Raw genomic sequence first — 8,291 nt, forward strand, 5'->3', positions numbered from 1 at the left:
CTACGGTGCCTTGATCTACATCGCGAGTGGATACCGCGAGGCGAAAGCAGCTGGCACTGTAACTGTTTGGGTTGCTGGAAACGATAAGAATCGTACAACCACATGTTTGAACTATCCTAATACTAGGGATTGGTAAGCCTCGGATGCATCTTTGAACTATCCAAACAACAGGGAGCTGGTAAGCCTCGGACGAGGAAGTATTGTTTAGTTCTATTTTTTGTTAGTATTCCATTTAGTAGTTGGGCCCAGCTAGGAATACTAAATTGAACTCTTTTTTGTCCTGGATTGAACTGGAAGTGCATTAAAATAGAAATTCACGACTTTCTAGAACTTCCTTGATTTGAAACTACGGCCGCATCACTACCTATCACAACTGGGTTACTGGAGAAAACTATTTGTTATTCAAGGGAAGCAGTATATGGTATGTGTGGTGAAGGTTTGGCCTTTTTGTTGCCGTGCTGAAAATTGTAGAATCCTTAATAACAAGTGGTTTCTTTACAGGGAGCCCTCTGGTATAGAGAAGTATCTATGGTCTTAGAGGAAAGAGGTCCCCCTCCTGATATATTGGTATGTACCGTTCCACTAGCGAGACTTGAATGAGAGTAGTCAGGATTGATGTGATAATCTTCTCTTTCTTGTCGTTTCAGCTATCCCATCCGTTCCAGACCCTTTCCTTACCTTCCCTGATTTATCCCTCGCTTGATTACCTTTACGCTCTGTGTTATTTGTGCAGTCAGAGTGTGGGGAAATCAGGAGGTGGACCCCTTTTGGCATCACCCTGATCCTGAGGTTTCCAGAATCGTGACAGAATCATTTACCCAAGAAAATAGTAAACCTCCCGGTCAGGGTGTGCTGAAAGATGACCACACTAGAAGAAGTCATGCAGGCATTGGTTATAGTTCAGCAGGAGTTGGTGAATTCTCGGGCAGAAACTGCTGCTCTAAAGGAAAGGCTTGATAGGCCGGCTAGAAACCCTTTTGATGCTTCTGCAGGTGTACCTCAAATACAGGTTACGGTGCCCCCGCCGATACCCTTGGCTAGTCCAGAGAGATATGCAGGGGACCCTCTTAGGATTCAAACATTCTTGACGCAGATTACTTTGCATTTTTCATGTAGGCCAGCTTCCTTCCCAACCAACCATTCCAGGGTGGCTTTTGCGATATCTTATATGACTGGGGAGGCAGCAGATTGGGCAGTCCCTTTGGTGCGCAAAGACGATCCTTTGTTGACAGACTGGAATGCATTCCGAAGAGAGTTTGAGAGGGTGTTTGATAGAAGGGCTACCACCCTTAGTGCGGATCGTGACTTGTTGGGGTTGCGTCAAGGGAGAAAGGATTTAATAACATATATGACAACTTTCAACAGACTGGTGGGGGAAACTGCATGGCCCGAAGAGAAAAGAATGGCATTGTATTACCAGGGGTTGAATGAAGACATGAAAGACGTCCTGGCCCAAATTGATCCCCAGCCCACGAGTTGTTTAGCATTGATCAATCTGACCCTGCGTTTGGATCACCGCCTTTCTGAGAGGGGAGGTGAGCGGAAAAGAGGTGGGCGAACATGGAGTGGGTATGAGGTGGAGAGCGTTAACCAGAAGAGGGATTCAGGTCCTGAGGCTATGGAAGTAGGAGCTGTTCGGCCTCCATTAACCAAGGCAGAACGAGAGAACAGACGTACCCTTGGTTTGTGCATGTATTGCGGCAAAAAGGGGCACTATGTGAGGGAATGTCCGTCAAAACCCCAAAAAAGAGGTTTGTTTTTTCCTCCCAAAAAGATGGTTGCAGTAGTCGCAGAAAATACCTATGCGTTACAGGAAGCAGAAGAGGGGATTGAGAGTAGGCCTACTTCTCCTAAGGAATGGAGGATACCATCCTTGGGAGTAGTGGACAGAATGGAAGCAGTGTCACATGTTATATTGCCCATGTATCTGGGGTCAGGGCAGCAAAAAGTATCTGTGAACACAATGGTGGATTCCGGGGCTACGGGAAATTTCATAGACTATGGGTTGGTGCAGAAGCTAGGATTGAAGAAAGTTCCCACTCACGTACCAGAGTTGGTGTTGGCAGTGGATGGCACCCCTCTTAAGTCAGGTCCCATTGTAGAACATACCGAGGCGTTAGAGTTGACTCTTTGTGGACAGCCTTGGGATCATGTGGAATCCATTGTACTAAATATGATTGAGGCTCCACAATACGAAATCATATTGGGGATGCCGTGGTTGTGGAAACACAATCCTTTGATGGATTGGAAGTTGAAAACTATCCAGTTCACTTCGGAGTTTTGTGTAGCCGAATGTTTGCAAGACAATGAGGGATCACATACTCTATCTTTGGCCCAGAGCTATAGAGTAGCCACTGCAGCCGAGAAAGAGGTGACTCTGCCAGTAGAATACCATCAGTATCAAGCAGTGTTCAGCAAGGTGGAGGCTGAAAAGCTTCCACCTCATCGCGACTATGACTGTCGAATTGATTTGGTGGAAGGTTCCAAGATCCCTACGTGTAGAGTCTATGCGTTGTCTGATTCTGAGACGAAATATTTGAAAGAGTATTTAGAACATCTGTGTTCATTGGGGTTCATAAGACCATCACGTTCCCCAGCGGCCTCGCCTCTTTTCTTTATTTCTAAGGCCAACGGTGAGCTGCGCGCTTGCATAGACTTTAGACAGCTGAATAAGATCACGATTAAAAATCGTTACCCTCTTCCGCTCATCCCTGTTCTGTTAGACCAGGTGAAGGAGGCCAACATATACACCCGGTTGGACCTTCGCGGGGCGTATCATCTGGTGCGGATTCTGGCCGGGGATGAGTGGAAGACGGCGTTCAAAACACGCTTTGGTCTATTTGAGTATCTGGTGATGCCGTTCGGGCTCTGCAACGCCCCTGCGGCGTTTCAGTTTTTCCTGAACGACATCATGAAGGAATACATCGATCGTTTTGTTGTCATCTATATTGATGATATCCTGATTTACTCCGATGATCCAGCTCAGCATGTTAGTCAGGTTGTCTTGATCCTCCAGAAGTTACAGGAACACTGCTTATACTGTAAATTAAGTAAGTGTGAGTTTGGAGTGACTGAAGTGGAGTTTTTGGGGGTGATCTTGAATCCTCAGGGGTTTAGGATGGCGGATCGAAAAGTGAAGGCAGTACAAGAATGGCCTGTTCCTAGGAGTGTGAAGGATGTACAGTGCTTCCTAGGCTTCTCCAATTATTATCGGAGATTTATAGCTCATTTTTCACAGCTAGCCTCTCCAGTAACCCGGTTGCTAAGAAAGGGTGTTACCTTCTGTTGGACTTTGGAGGCCGGAGAGGCCTTTGAGCAGATGAAAAAGGCTTTCTGTTCTGCCCCTATCTTGCGACATCCTCAATCTGATGTTCCCTTCGTTGTAGAAGCTGATGCCTCGGACATTGCCATTGGAGCGGTACTCTCACAAAGAGATAAAACCACAGGTCAACTGCACCCTGTTGCCTTTTTGTCCAAAAAGCTGAATCCTGCAGAGGTGAACTACACAGTGGCAGAAAAAGAACTGTTGGCAGTAAAAAAGGCCTTTGAGGAGTGGAGGCCTTATTTGTGGGGGGGTCAACATCCTGTTACTGTGTTCTCTGATCACCGCAATCTGCAATTTATGAAGACTGCTAGGCACCTGTCGCAACGTCAAATGCGTTGGATGTTATTCTTCGCAGAATATGACTTTACTATCACCTTTCGTCCTGGGGCTGACAATCGAAAGGCAGACTCTTTGTCCCGCCAATTGGATCCCGGAGCATCACCAAAGGGAGAACAGTTGTCGATTCTGCCTCCGGAGAGAGTGGTGTGTGCCACTACTGTTGAGATGTTCCTGGAAGCAGTACGTAAACAACGTTCCGCATCACAGTGGCAGGTTTGGGCGGGTAAAGAAAAACACCGAACACTGAAACATGGGCTACCAATGCGGAATAATGCTCTGTTTCTTCCCACGCATGAATTACGTCTGATGGCCTTCAACTGGTGTCATAACGCCATGGTGGCAGGTCATCCGGGACACACAAAAACACTACAGGCGATACAAAGACAATTCTGGTGGGAAGGAATGATGACGGATGTAAAGTCCTGGATTGAGCAGTGTGAAATCTGTGCAAGAGCTAAAAGTGAACAAATCAGGAGTAAGGGGTTGTTGATGCCTCTTCCTACCCCCTCTAGACCTTGGCAAACGATAAGCATGGATTTCGTGCTGGGACTACCAATGGATAAGGGTTGCGATGCCATTCTGGTAGTGGTGGATAGCCTGACCAAGATGGGACACTTTATTCCCTGTCGCAACCTTCCTACGGCTGCCCAAACCGCGTAGTTGTTGTTGACTGAAGTGGTGCGGTTGCATGGAATACCAAAGGTCATCATCTCGGATCGTGGACCGCAGTTTGTCGCCAGGTTCTGGCATACTTGGTGTAAGGCGCTACAGGTAACGGATGCATTGTCTACGAGCTTTCATCCCCAGTCGGATGGTCAAACCGAGAGGCTTAACCAAACGCTTAAGAAATACTTGAGATGCTACGCCGAAGAGGCTAAGGATTCCTGGGTCTCTTTGTTATGGTTAGCCGAACTGTCCTACAACAACGCTTGGCATAGTTCTACGGGGGAATCTCCTTTTCGGGCCAACACAGGTTATCATGCGGACATCTTGCCAGTAACTATCCCTAGCGAGGTGCACAACCATCCCACTGTTGCTGCCAGGATGAAGGCTTTGCTGAAGATCCATAGACGGGTACAACTGCACTTGGAAAGGGCAAAAACTTCGTATAAGAAATGGGAAGATCGTCGTCGTCAGAAGGGTCCTGAATACCAAGTGGGGGATAAGGTGTGGCTGTCGACCAAAAACATTCGTTTCCGCTACCGCAGTATCTTCCATCCTAGGTTCATTGGACCTTATGAAGTGCTGCGGGTAGTGAATCCTGTAGCCTACAAACTGAAGTTGCCAGCATCCTTACGAATCCATCCGGTTTTTCATTGCAGTCTGTTGAAACCCGCGAGAACTGGGAGGCGTCAAGCGGTCCCTCCAGTGATGAGAGATGGCCAGTTGGAATATGAGGTGCGTCGTATCGTGGACTCTAAATACCAACGAGGGAAGCTGTGGTATCTAATATCATGGAAAGGATACGACTCGGAGGATGACTCCTTGGAACCCTGTACTGAAGTACATGCCCCTCTTGCAGTTCGACGATTTTATGCCCAGAATCCTGGGAAACCTGGTGCTAGAAGGCGCCGTTGAGGAGGGCATACTGTCAGGATTCGAGTAATTGCGCCTACAGGACTACAAATCCCATAAGGATGAAAAGGAACAGAGTCTATATATTGTGATGACCACTAGATGGCGCTGTAAATGATTAAACAAATTTTAACAGGAGGGGGGAGAGAGAGAGAGAGTCAGTGGATTCAGTCTCCCAAGTTATGTAAATAAACAAAGTGGAATCCACTCAAGTGATAGTGATCCCTAGAGTGATGGGGAACACACAGTGTTGTTTAAATGCCCCTCACACACCAACAGGCCCCTTGGTGTCATGCTTCATCATCGGGGCCTTCGCACCCCTCTACGGGATGCGGCGTGCTACGACTCGCGAATACGCAGGAGCACTTGAAGTGAACTATGTGTGGGGGTGTGTGTTATATACCAAGATGTGAGTGAGGTGAGGTGAAAAAAAGTGAATTAAAAAATACCTGGCACGTGGGAAGAAAAAAACTTTATTAAATCCCCGGCTGGTATTATTAAAATTAAAGTGCAGGGCGTGGTTTCAAAAGATACGTGTTAGGGTATCAAACCACTGTGTTAAAAGTCAACATGTTTCGGAGGTCAAAGCCCCCTTCTTCAGGACAAGGGTGAAATGCACTTATCCTCGCCTTACTCACATGTAAGATGTAAAAGTGAAAAATAAAAATTACCACAATGTGTAATGTTCCTTACAATGTTTTATATGTAAGTGAGTGTAGTTGCGCCCAGTTGGCGTAAGAACTTTAAGTTCCCAAAAACAGGACTTCATGAGCCTTTTAACGTATATTGGGGAATCCTTCCTTTCTAATCAGAAACGGTTACAGCAACAGCTAATCGCCTGCCTTCCCTCAACGCGGCTCCGGTGAAAGGAACAGAGTCTATATATTGTGATGACCACTAGATGGCGCTGTAAATGATTACTCCTTGGAATTGAGAAAGAGAGAGTGTGGTCGCGTTCCCTGTGTTGGGAGCTTTGTTCCAGGATTGAAGATTCGTATTTGTATTTGGCTGCAGTTCTGCGTGGCGAGGTCCTCACGCATTGCCAAGCAGACGGGAGGGAAGGCTTTCCCTCCGTTCATCTTTCTGGTCGCGAGCGGCTGCCGCGCAGAGAGAGAAGCGTGTCCTTACTGGAAAAAACGCCGGGTTGGTGTAACGGCGGCGGTGAAAAGGATTCGTGTGTTGAAAGCAGGATTTCCCGATCGCGAGCGGCTGCCGCGAGGGAAGATCTCCGGTGCCTGTGTGCCCGCTGCAAGGGGCGCTTTTTCGTTTTGGACTATTAATGGGAAAGAAGGGTGTTTGCTCTACGATTCACTACGGTGCCTTGATCTACATCGCGAGTGGATACCGCGAGGCGAAAGCAGCTGGCACTGTAACTGTTTGGGTTGCTGGAAACGATAAGAATCGTACAACCACATGTTTGAACTATCCTAATACTAGGGATTGGTAAGCCTCGGATGCATCTTTGAACTATCCAAACAACAGGGAGCTGGTAAGCCTCGGACGAGGAAGTATTGTTTAGTTCTATTTTTTGTTAGTATTCCATTTAGTAGATGGGCCCAGCTAGAAATACTAAATTGAACTCTTTTTTGTCCTGGATTGAACTGGAAGTGCATTGAAATAGAAATTCACGACTTTCTAGAACTTCCTTGATTTGAAACTACGGCCGCATCACTACCTATCACAACTGGGTTACTGGAGAAAACTATTTGTTATTCAAGGGAAGCAGTATATGGTATGTGTGGTGAAGGTTTGGCCTTTTTGTTGCCGTGCTGAAAATTGTAGAATCCTTAATAACAAGTGGTTTCTTTACAGGGAGCCCTCTGGTATAGAGAAGTATCTATGGTCTTAGAGGAAAGAGGTCCCCCTCCTGATATATTGGTATGTACCGTTCCACTAGCGAGACTTGAATGAGAGTAGTCAGGATTGATGTGATAATCTTCTCTTTCTTGTCGTTTCAGCTATCCCATCCGTTCCAGACCCTTTCCTTACCTTCCCTGATTTATCCCTCGCTTGATTACCTTTACGCTCTGTGTTATTTGTGCAGTCAGAGTGTGGGGAAATCAGGAGGTGGACCCCTTTTGGCATCACCCTGATCCTGAGGTTTCCAGAATCGTGACAGTTGGAGCCAGTGGCCCCACAGCTCTCCAGGACAAATGGTCTGGACCCCACACCATCATTGAGAAGAAGGGAGAGGTCACCTATTTGGTTGACCTTGGAACCCCTAGGAGCCCCCACAGGGTGCTCCATGTGGACATATTGAAAGCATTTGTTGACAGGGAGGACATGAGCCTGCTCATGGCCACAGATGGGTAAAAGGAGGAAGAGAGTGACCCTCTCCCAGACTTGTTGTCCCAGAACCCTGATGATGGTTCAGTTGATGGAGTAGCCTTGGCAGGCAGCCTCACTGAGCAGCAACAGGTGGCTGCAGAAAGGTGTTTTCTCTCACACCCAGTCAAACTAACTGGTGCACCCATGAGGTGGACACTGGTGACAGTCTGCCTGTGAAGAATAACATCTACAGGCAACCTGACCATGTCAGGGATTGTATACAGGCTGAGGTGCAGAAAATGCTTGAGCTTGGAGTGATTGAGCCATCAGAGAGCCCATGGGCCAGCCCAGTAGTCCTTGTGCCAAAACCCCATACCAAAGATGGAAAGAGAGAAATGAGGTTATGTGTGGACTATAGAGGTCTCAATGCTGTCACTAGGACAGATGCGCATCCCATTCCAAGAGCAGATGAGCTCATTGATAAATTGGCTTCTGCCAAGTTTCTGAGCACATTAGATTTGACAGCTGGCCAGTCCTGGCGATGGGGGTAGCATTCCACCCTTCCAGAGGGAGAAGACATGTTACTGTACTGAAACGCGGTTGATTTTTAAAAGAGCCTCAGCATCACAAAATGGACGCTTCTGCCACAGACACGAACCTGACCTCCTGCTGCTGACCGAAACTCAGCCGAGCAGGCCTGGACAAAGGGTTTCCTGTCACGGGGAGGTGTCACACCACCCCAGACAGGGGATAGTGGATTGTAGCAGGGAGGTTTGAAATAAAC

The sequence above is a fragment of the Lissotriton vulgaris genome, chromosome 9 (assembly GCF_964263255.1).
Source record: "Lissotriton vulgaris chromosome 9, aLisVul1.2, whole genome shotgun sequence".
Taxonomy (NCBI): Eukaryota; Metazoa; Chordata; class Amphibia; order Caudata; family Salamandridae; genus Lissotriton; species Lissotriton vulgaris.